Raw genomic sequence first — 9,089 nt, 5'->3', positions numbered from 1 at the left:
CCTCCTCTGCTAATACATGCATGACATAGTGTGTATTAATTCCTATTAGGTTGCAATGTGAATTATATTTGTTTTCGTTACAATTAAAATGGTTTAAAATAAACTCATCTCTGCCCTCAAAATTAAGCTTTTTGCCATTTCATAATAATTAATACCATAAAAGCTATTTTTTAACAAAATCTTACAACAGGTTAAAAAAAATTTCAATATTTATTTATGACATTATTTGTTTTTTAATTTCTTTTTTCTCTAATACAATTAAATATTTATAATGCTATTTAACTGTAACGAAAGCAAATACAAAGCACACAAAAGTAATTTAAAAGGTAAAATAGAACCGCACTGTAACGGAATCGGATGCGCTACCATTATTATCGTCCGGAATAGGAATCATTTTCATCTCAAACAAGTGTAAGTACGAAAATAATTATGGAAATATTTAATCAATATATAACTGTTAAAAGATATGCAGATTATGACGAACTTTTATACCAAAATGTTCTGTAAGAAGCTTACATGAAATCTTCGAAGAGAGAGAGAAATAATGGCGTAATTTCTGATTTGCTGTAGTGAAATGTTTGAATTGTATGTATGGTAAAATATAAATCACGTGATATAATTTAAAACTCTGATTCTGAATGGTCATGTTTGATATTTTTAGATATTTATTCTTTATCAATTGATATATAATAGCAGAAGATAGATACAATTGAAGCTTGCTCTAAATATATTTGAAAAACGTGTTTGTTTTGTATCTGATGTAAAAATTGGTTTATTACAAAATGAATAAATAATGTCATTTACCATCTTCATCCACTAAAGTGACCATCTGTCTAAGTTCTGCTTCCGTGGGTCGATGACCCAACGATCTCATAATGACCCCCAATTCTGCAGCTTCAATACACCCATCGCCGTTCTGATCGAAAAGTTGAAAAGCTTCTTTGAATTCTAAGAAAATAAACATATGATTATTATCGTGGCTTAATAATTCTAATCTAAAATAGAAATCAAAGTTGTTTATTAATCTCACTGTCTCGGATTGATGCGTTCGACACATAAATTTCTAAATAAAAGTTTATTAAACTAACAATAAATCATAAATATATTGAAGGATAAATAGAAAATAATATTTTAAATTCTGTTTAACTTGACACATGTGGTTTAGTTTGATGGGATATGATAACGCAATACATGGGGAAAATCCATCACTTTTTATGGGAAACTGTTCCTATTTAGGTGTTACAAACATGAAGAAAATCCGAAAAACTCCATGTTGGTAAGGCGCGCCCACTGGTCGATTGCCACGTATTGCTAAACAATTTGCTATAACAATGTTTCTTTGCCAGCTTGTTACATATATAACACGGGAAAATATTGGAATCGTATCAAATTTGGCGCTCCGAGATTTTTGAAAATTTCGCCATTTTGAGGCCTTTTGAACCCAGAAAAAGTAAAAGACGAAAACAAAAAGAAAAAATTTCCATGGATTTGGTTGTATATGGTACTGTTCATTTCGTTTAATATTTCAGGATGGGATAATGATTAAGAAATGAAATTTGCCATGGTTAGCTTGTGTATAAAAACTACTGTATTGATGGTATTAAATTTTTGTGTTTTTTAAAATAAAACTTAGCTCTACCCTCAAAATTAAGCTTTTTGCCATTTCATAATAATACCATAAAAGCTATTTTTTAACAAAATCTTATAACAGGTTTAAAAAAAGAATTTTCAATATTTATTTATAACATTATTTGTTTTTTAATTTCATTTTTCTCTAATAATGAGTGATTTTTGAATATGTAATAAGAATCACCTTTTTCGTCGCTTTTATCACCTTTATGTAGGGCCTCCTCTGCTAATACATGCACGACATAGCGTGTATTAATTCCTGTTAGGAGTGGTTATTAATTCCACCCCACCACACAATTTTAATTTTGTGTTAATATGTCTTACTTGTTAGTGTTTTTCATCGGCAAAGTTATGCAACTCTTTGCTGGATTTTTTAAATATGAATTCAGAAGAAATTGTACTTTTTTTCATTTTTAACTCTTTGCCTTGTGAGCATTAAGAACGCCCTTTTAATCATACTCATCATGGATTAGGCCAGGTCCAAAATGAGACGACCGGGTGGTGAGAGATGAGGGCCGATATATTCAAGGCAAACCGCTCATGAAAAATTCTTGGGAATTTTGCCTGTTTGCCCAGATTCGATATTGGATCCTCAAACTGTAGGCTGACGCCATTTAAAATTTGATATACGAAAATTCAAAGTTATTTTTTGTAAATTTCTCTGTTTTTTAATTTAATTGTAAATTTTAAAAATAATCTTTCAACACAAAAAAAACTATAAATTAGAGTCGATATATTTAAATCATTTATAAATTTTTCATGATTTAAAAGCATTCAAACATTGATTTAGAAATGTAAAAATATGACATTTGAAGGTTATGTAAGGGAAAGAAGAAAAACTGTATAATAAATCGAGATTTTTATGATTTATAAGATCAAGTGTATTCTTTCTAAGTTTTGTAATATTTACTTTTTGTAAGTGGAATACTAACATTTCTGTTTTTGTCCTTGGATAATTTTACAGGTTAAAAGCTGAATCAGTTATACTTATATGATCTTTTACAAAACACAAAATAGAAAAAGAATTCTATTTTAACTTCCAAGGAGCGATTAAAAAGAAATTTAGGATGCCATTACATCCACTTTTTCAAGAATAAATGACGTTTTCTGATGTTTGTAATTATTTATGATATTGTCTCAATTAGATTCTCCACTGGTCGAGTGGCTAAAACCATTGAACATTGATCGTGGGTTCGTGTCTCACCAATGGGCTGGTCATGTGAAGTTTTCCGGGTTCTTTCACGTTTGTAATAACTAAATAGGAAACATTTTCTCGTAGAAAGGCTTCCCGGAAGTTATTTCCCTCGGCAGATCGCCCGCGTGTCGCGTTGTCGTATACAAAAAAAAAAAAAAAAAAAAAAAAAAAATCGTTTTTCTTCCATTTTGGCTCATTCCGTCCTATTGACACTAAGGGTTTTTTTCCCAGGCCTCTAACGGGTTTAGCCAGACCAGCAATTAGAACAGCCGGTTTTGTGAGAGACGGGGCGGAAGTTACCATCCCTGATTTGGTTCCGGATCTCCCAGAACGCTAGACTGATGCCTTAATCATCTCGGCCATCCACCATACGCTGAATTAGATTTATAAATACACATTCTGGACAATCAGTATTATTGTTGTTGAATTTTAAGGAAAAATTTAAAATTCTGACTATTTTTATCATAATTCTTGATAATTATTATGGATAAATCTACGTACCTGCAACTTGTTCGTCCGTTAATCCGTATTCTGTCTGTAAAAAGAAAGATTGAAGCATTTAAATTACGTATTTAAATATTTGTTATTTATTTCAATGTATTATTAAAATTTAATAATTTAAAACAATTAATATTTAAGAAGAATAAGCATAAATTAATACGCAGTACTTAAAAGAATCCAATAATAAAATTTACTACATAAATTTGACAATGGATATTTGTTATATAAAAATAAAATATAATATAGATTTATAAATAATAGTGGGTATAATTTTATTCAAAATAAGAAACTTTAAAATTTTTGAATTGTTCAAAAAAAGTTTCTCATAATTATCTATTAAATTTGCAATAGTCATAGAAAACAAGGGTTCTTATTTTTTTTATTTTTTGCGCTTTCCGTCTCGTCCTATGGGAACTAAATTGGCCTATGGGAACTAAAAAACACATCCGGGACAGACCAGTCGAAAAAAATTTCTGATGTTACTCATCCCGATTCGATCCCGAGTTTCCAGAGAGATAGAGTTTTAAGCCTCGTGGAGTTTTCCAGGTTTCCTTCGTGCGTGTAACACGTAAATAAGTACTAGTTTCCTATGGAAAGTCCTCCCATCCCCAACGGCAAATCACCCATATGTTGCATTGCCTTATTCCATCCATCTATCCACCAAAATAGACAAACTATATGCAAGTTGAATTTAAAATGTGAATATCTGAATTTGGAAAGTAGGTTTTTAATACTGTTTAGAAAGTAAAGAACCAAACTGTTTTTTTATAATCTCATTAAAAATTAAAATAAAGATTAAATTGCTTCATATTAGGCTATAATATTTCTGTGTAGATTATGTATAAGTTTTAAATATAGTAATGTTTATATTATGTTTAAAAACCATTGCTTTAATAACCAATGACTTTTAAACATACTTTGCAAATGATATTAAAAGCTCATTTTTCATTTTGGCGCATGTTTCCTTCTGTCAAATCAGTGTTGAAATGAAGTCTGTCATGTTTTCGTGATCCAAGTTTAAATGACGATATAGAAGTCACTGTTAAATGTTTTGCCAAGAAGGAAAAAAGAGCGCTTTAATACTTTTAGCAATGACGGAGATGTTTAAAGTAAAAAATCGGAATCAGCAAAGAAGAATTTATTCATAAGCACGTGTAATTTCTCTCTCCGGAAAGACTGACTTTTCGCATTTTATTATACTTTAATACTATGTATTGACCGAGCTAAAAAGTAGTCTTTTAATTTCAAATTTAATATCTATGATTAAATATTGATGTTATAAAGAGAAAAGTAATGTTTTGTTAGGTCTACAGATTTAATAAAACATTTTCTATTATATGAAATTGTGAATTATTTTAAAAGACTTTACTCAAATGAAGTCAAAATCAAGTCGAAACTTTATTGACAAATAAAAGATCAATAGGACAATTAAACTTACGACAATACTTGCAGATTTAATTCATATTTTAAAAAAATTCTGAGTTTCTTTAACTAAAAAAATAATTTAAGTAGTTATAAGGGTTGGTTTTTATGGGATACGGGAGGCCAGGAGGCCTCTTGAGTGGACTTTCTGCGGAAAACTGGCCCCTATTTACTATAAAACGCGAAGTAAACTCGGAAAACTCCATGTATTCACTCCGTTGGTCAGGCATGAATCCACTATGTGTTCAGTGATTTTATTTACTTGGCTACTGGTAGGTTCGAGCAGTGGCGCATCCAGAGGGGGGCCAAGGAACCTTGCACCTCCGAAATGAAAGAAAACACTAGTAATTTGTTTTTAAAAAAAGCTTTTTCTAATTAAAATTCAGTTTTTTTATTATACTGTGTATTTTATTTCTATATCACATACGAATTAGCGGTCACATAAGGTGGGAATTTTATCGAATTCGTATTAAAAATTTTTTCTATCCGTTCAACTCGGATCCCCAAAGATTAAATCAGTGCGCCACTGGGCTCGAGTAGTTATAAAAAATTTTTATCCCTTAATCATTGTAGTATTCTCTGTTTTTTATTTATTTATTTATACTGTATATCCTTTTTGTCAACCAGAATAATTATATTGAGCGTAAATTAAAAATTTACTCGTGTGAGAATTTCAGATTATCAAAATTTATTTAACTACATTTAATAAAAGAGACAAATATACGAAAGTAAAAGAACTTTTTAGAATTCTCAACATTAAAAAATTTGATAAATATCCGATTATGATGTCTCAGTCTGTTACAGATATAAATCATCAAAAGTGAACAATAAATTGATCGATTGCTCTAACTTATAAAATCTGTCATATGACAAATCTTATAAGTAAATCTAAATATGAAAATCTAAACTTATTTATAGAAACTGTTTTGGCATTTAACCAATTTCGGTTTTCATGAATATTTATAAGATATAAGTTACTTATAACAAAATGAGCCTATTGTTAAAAATATAACCTACTACTTTTAATACACTTTAATCTTTAATTAGTTACTTTCTTAATTAGTTAATCTTTAATTAATTATAATCTTTAGCATATCTCTATTTTAAATATTTTATGCATAATATTTGTTTAAAATTTACTTTATGTCTAATATGTTGAAAAGTACAAAATAAATTGATGCAGACAACTAAAGAAAAAAGTCTTTTATGATTTACATCAGTCATTTAAAAATTTATCAGTATAGTTTGTAGTCAAAATAGTCTATTTATAATAAATAGTTCATATTTATTATTTCATTATCTTCTATAATGTATTGAATGAGGCTTTAGTGTAGATATAAAATTTTTAAGTAGTTGACGTAGAAACAGAAAATATATAAAAATTGTCGAGAAAATAGTGATTCTTTGTATTAATCATAAATGTTAATCGTGTGAAAGTTAGTTTGATGATGTAAAAACAGAAATAAGCATTCTTCTAAATAATTAAACCTTAATTTTTGTAAAATATCTTTTGCGATAGCCGGATATCCGAGCGGTTAAGCTGTCAACCTACCGCTCTGGGGATCAGGGAAAGGAAAAAGTACAAAAAGCCATATCTGATATATTGTACAGCACATACCATAGATAAGCCACATTATTAATTGAAACCTAAGCTTAATAAATAGAAATTTTAAGAAATGAGATGCAAACGATTTCAGAGCATGTAAAGTAAAAATACAACTTTTTTACGGAGAAAAACATGCAGATGATTACAAAGTTATGATTATTAAATAGCTTTATGATGTTACAATGAATAAGGGTAACATATAATAAGTACAATCTTCCCTGACTATTCAACCTTTTGGACTATTGTAGTGTAGTTTCAACACTCAAGCACACTTCGGCACAGAGTTCTTTATTGTTATAGATTTCATAAATTTCAGAAAAAGAATTGCAAATAAGGAATGCAAAATTATAAAAGATATAAAATAATTAATAAAAAAAAACTTTGCGTAAAACAACTGTATATCTATCCTCCCTGTATTTGTTCTATTTTCATTCTATATTTCTTTCAATTATAAATAATTACATCTTACATACAAGCAAATACCTCGAATACTATAATTCCGATTAAGCACAAATTTTCTTTAATGAGCTTATCACGTAGGAACTGTTATTTATGTGTTTATTTATTGTGTATACAAACGGTTAACTTCAGATAGAAACACAGAAAAACTTTTTTACTAGTTGCTATTGGATTATTTCAATATTTTTGTGAATTGGAACATACTCTTAATATAGTTTTCTCTCTGATATTATAAATGTTATCAATCAATTGTTAATATTTGTAGAACGATCGTCCATAAATCACATAACGCTATTTTTGTACTTTTACTACTATCACCCCAGAAACGCTCCGTACATACCTATCTCCAAAATTACGTAACGAGTATCCTTGATTATTCTCTTTAACTGCACCGTACTAGGGAATAATACACACTACGGAGTTAAATAATTTTATTAATTACAGGAATAATCTACAAAGCATTAATATGAATAATACAGTTCGCTATGCAACACTTCAGAAACAAAAATAAATCATTCTGTTACCCTGTCTGTTAGCTAAAAGTCGAGACCCAACTATTACATAACGTTTTCGTAAACGTCTCCACCACTTGAAATGCATCATAATTTTTACTTGCATACCCACTCACCCATACAGTACTTGTGTTACGTAGTTTATGGATAGCCACAAAGAATTTTTATGCGATGTTTCGGAAGCCATTAGGGAAACATGAAGATCTCTGAACAATATGCGAATGTTACTTAAATTTTAATAAACTATTCATTAAACTTTGGATTAAAACGACATATACAAGACAGAATAAAATCCAGTAATTTAATTATGCCAGAAAGTTATTTAACAATAAAGAAATCGTAGTTGGTAAGGATGATCTATTTTAAGTTAAAGTAACTTACTTTATATTATTTTTGGAATAATTTAATTCCAAATACAATCTGAAAGTTTAACTTCCATTTACATATGAATAAAAATTATTTATAAATGATTAATTTAAGATTTCATGAATAAAATGTTAAATTAATTATGAACAAACATAAAAGTAGTTAAAATATGTCGAGACAGAGAGTCTCACAATGTCAGAATGATGTAAAAAAAGTAAAGTCCTTACAAAAGATTAAATTATAAACGGGAGCAAAAATATACTTCTGCCAAAACTTTGATAACGTTCGGTTATTATATCAACTTTCTTGTAGATGTGCTTATTTATACTGTTTTTCGAAATGCTATTTTTATCTTCAGAGGATTACTTAATCGTGCAAAACAACAATAATATCAAGCAACGAATTAAAAAGGAAAGATATTACAGTAAGCCCCAATTTAGGAAACTAATGGGAGAAAGTTGTGTCTGTTATTGCCGAAAGTCCGTTAAATCGAATGTATTTTAAAAACATATAGTAATAACTAACTTACAACGTACAAAATGAATTAAAACGCTGTTATAGTGTATAAGTATTAGTGATGTGCCGGATATCCGTGTCCGTATCCGCGAATATCCGAGGGGAAAAAAAAAGATCCGTATCCGTATCCGTTACTTTTTAGCGGATCTTTAACGGATATTTTATTTTAATGACTTTCATTACTTATATAAAATTTTAAAGATAGGTAGCAATAAAATACTAATAACTTCAATTCATATCACTTTTTATTTCTTAAAATCACATATTTGGCACATTCATATTGCAAAAATTTTATCAACTTTATGAATTTTATCATATTGCAAAAATTTTATCATGAAAAAATCATTTACTATCGTAAAATATTTCCATATTACACTGCTAAACTTTTTTGTCGGCATTGTTTTTATTTTAATTTAACTCAACACTCTCCAAAAATACAAACGTAATCTACGCTATTCCGTGTCACACTAAACTATAAACAAAAACACGCGCAGTGCAAGTCAAAACACGTCGCGTTACGTCGCAAAGCGTCAACTATCGGTTCAAAGTCAAACGCACCGGCGCCGATTGAGTACGAAAGTTGAGATCCGTATCCGTATCCTCGGATCTAGACACTAATGATCCGTATCTGCATCCGTATCCACGGATATACATTTTTAACGATCCGGCACATAACTAATAAGTATGAATAAAATATTAAGTTATTATAATGTAGCCTATATTGAGTAACTTATACTCGTTGATCAACCTTTCAGAGTGTTCTATCGGCAAATAAAAAGGAAACATTATAATTTTTTTCTTTAAGATAAAAGTTTTTTGTACGTTAAATCGAGAGCCTATTGTATTTTGCATTATAAAAGATTTTTCAGCAATCTAACGGTTA

At 29.2% G+C, this 9,089-nt stretch overlaps 1 long non-coding RNA gene across 1 annotated transcript; it reads right to left on the bottom strand.

The window, feature by feature from the left end:
- Positions 1–796: 796 nt before the first annotated feature.
- On the bottom strand, positions 797–3,372 carry LOC111616337. The gene is made up of 2 exons (XR_002755231.1): positions 3,326–3,372; positions 797–948 (listed from the first exon to the last, which is right to left on the bottom strand). It is a non-coding gene; the product is annotated as an uncharacterized LOC111616337 (long non-coding RNA).
- Between the last annotated feature and the right edge of the window lie 5,717 nt (positions 3,373–9,089).

This window comes from Centruroides sculpturatus, unplaced genomic scaffold, assembly GCF_000671375.1.
Source record: "Centruroides sculpturatus isolate CEXI.00-Female unplaced genomic scaffold, Cexi_2.0 scaffold3193, whole genome shotgun sequence".
Lineage (NCBI taxonomy): Eukaryota > Metazoa > Arthropoda > Arachnida > Scorpiones > Buthidae > Centruroides > Centruroides sculpturatus.
This window is presented reverse-complemented; position numbering and strand designations above follow the sequence as displayed.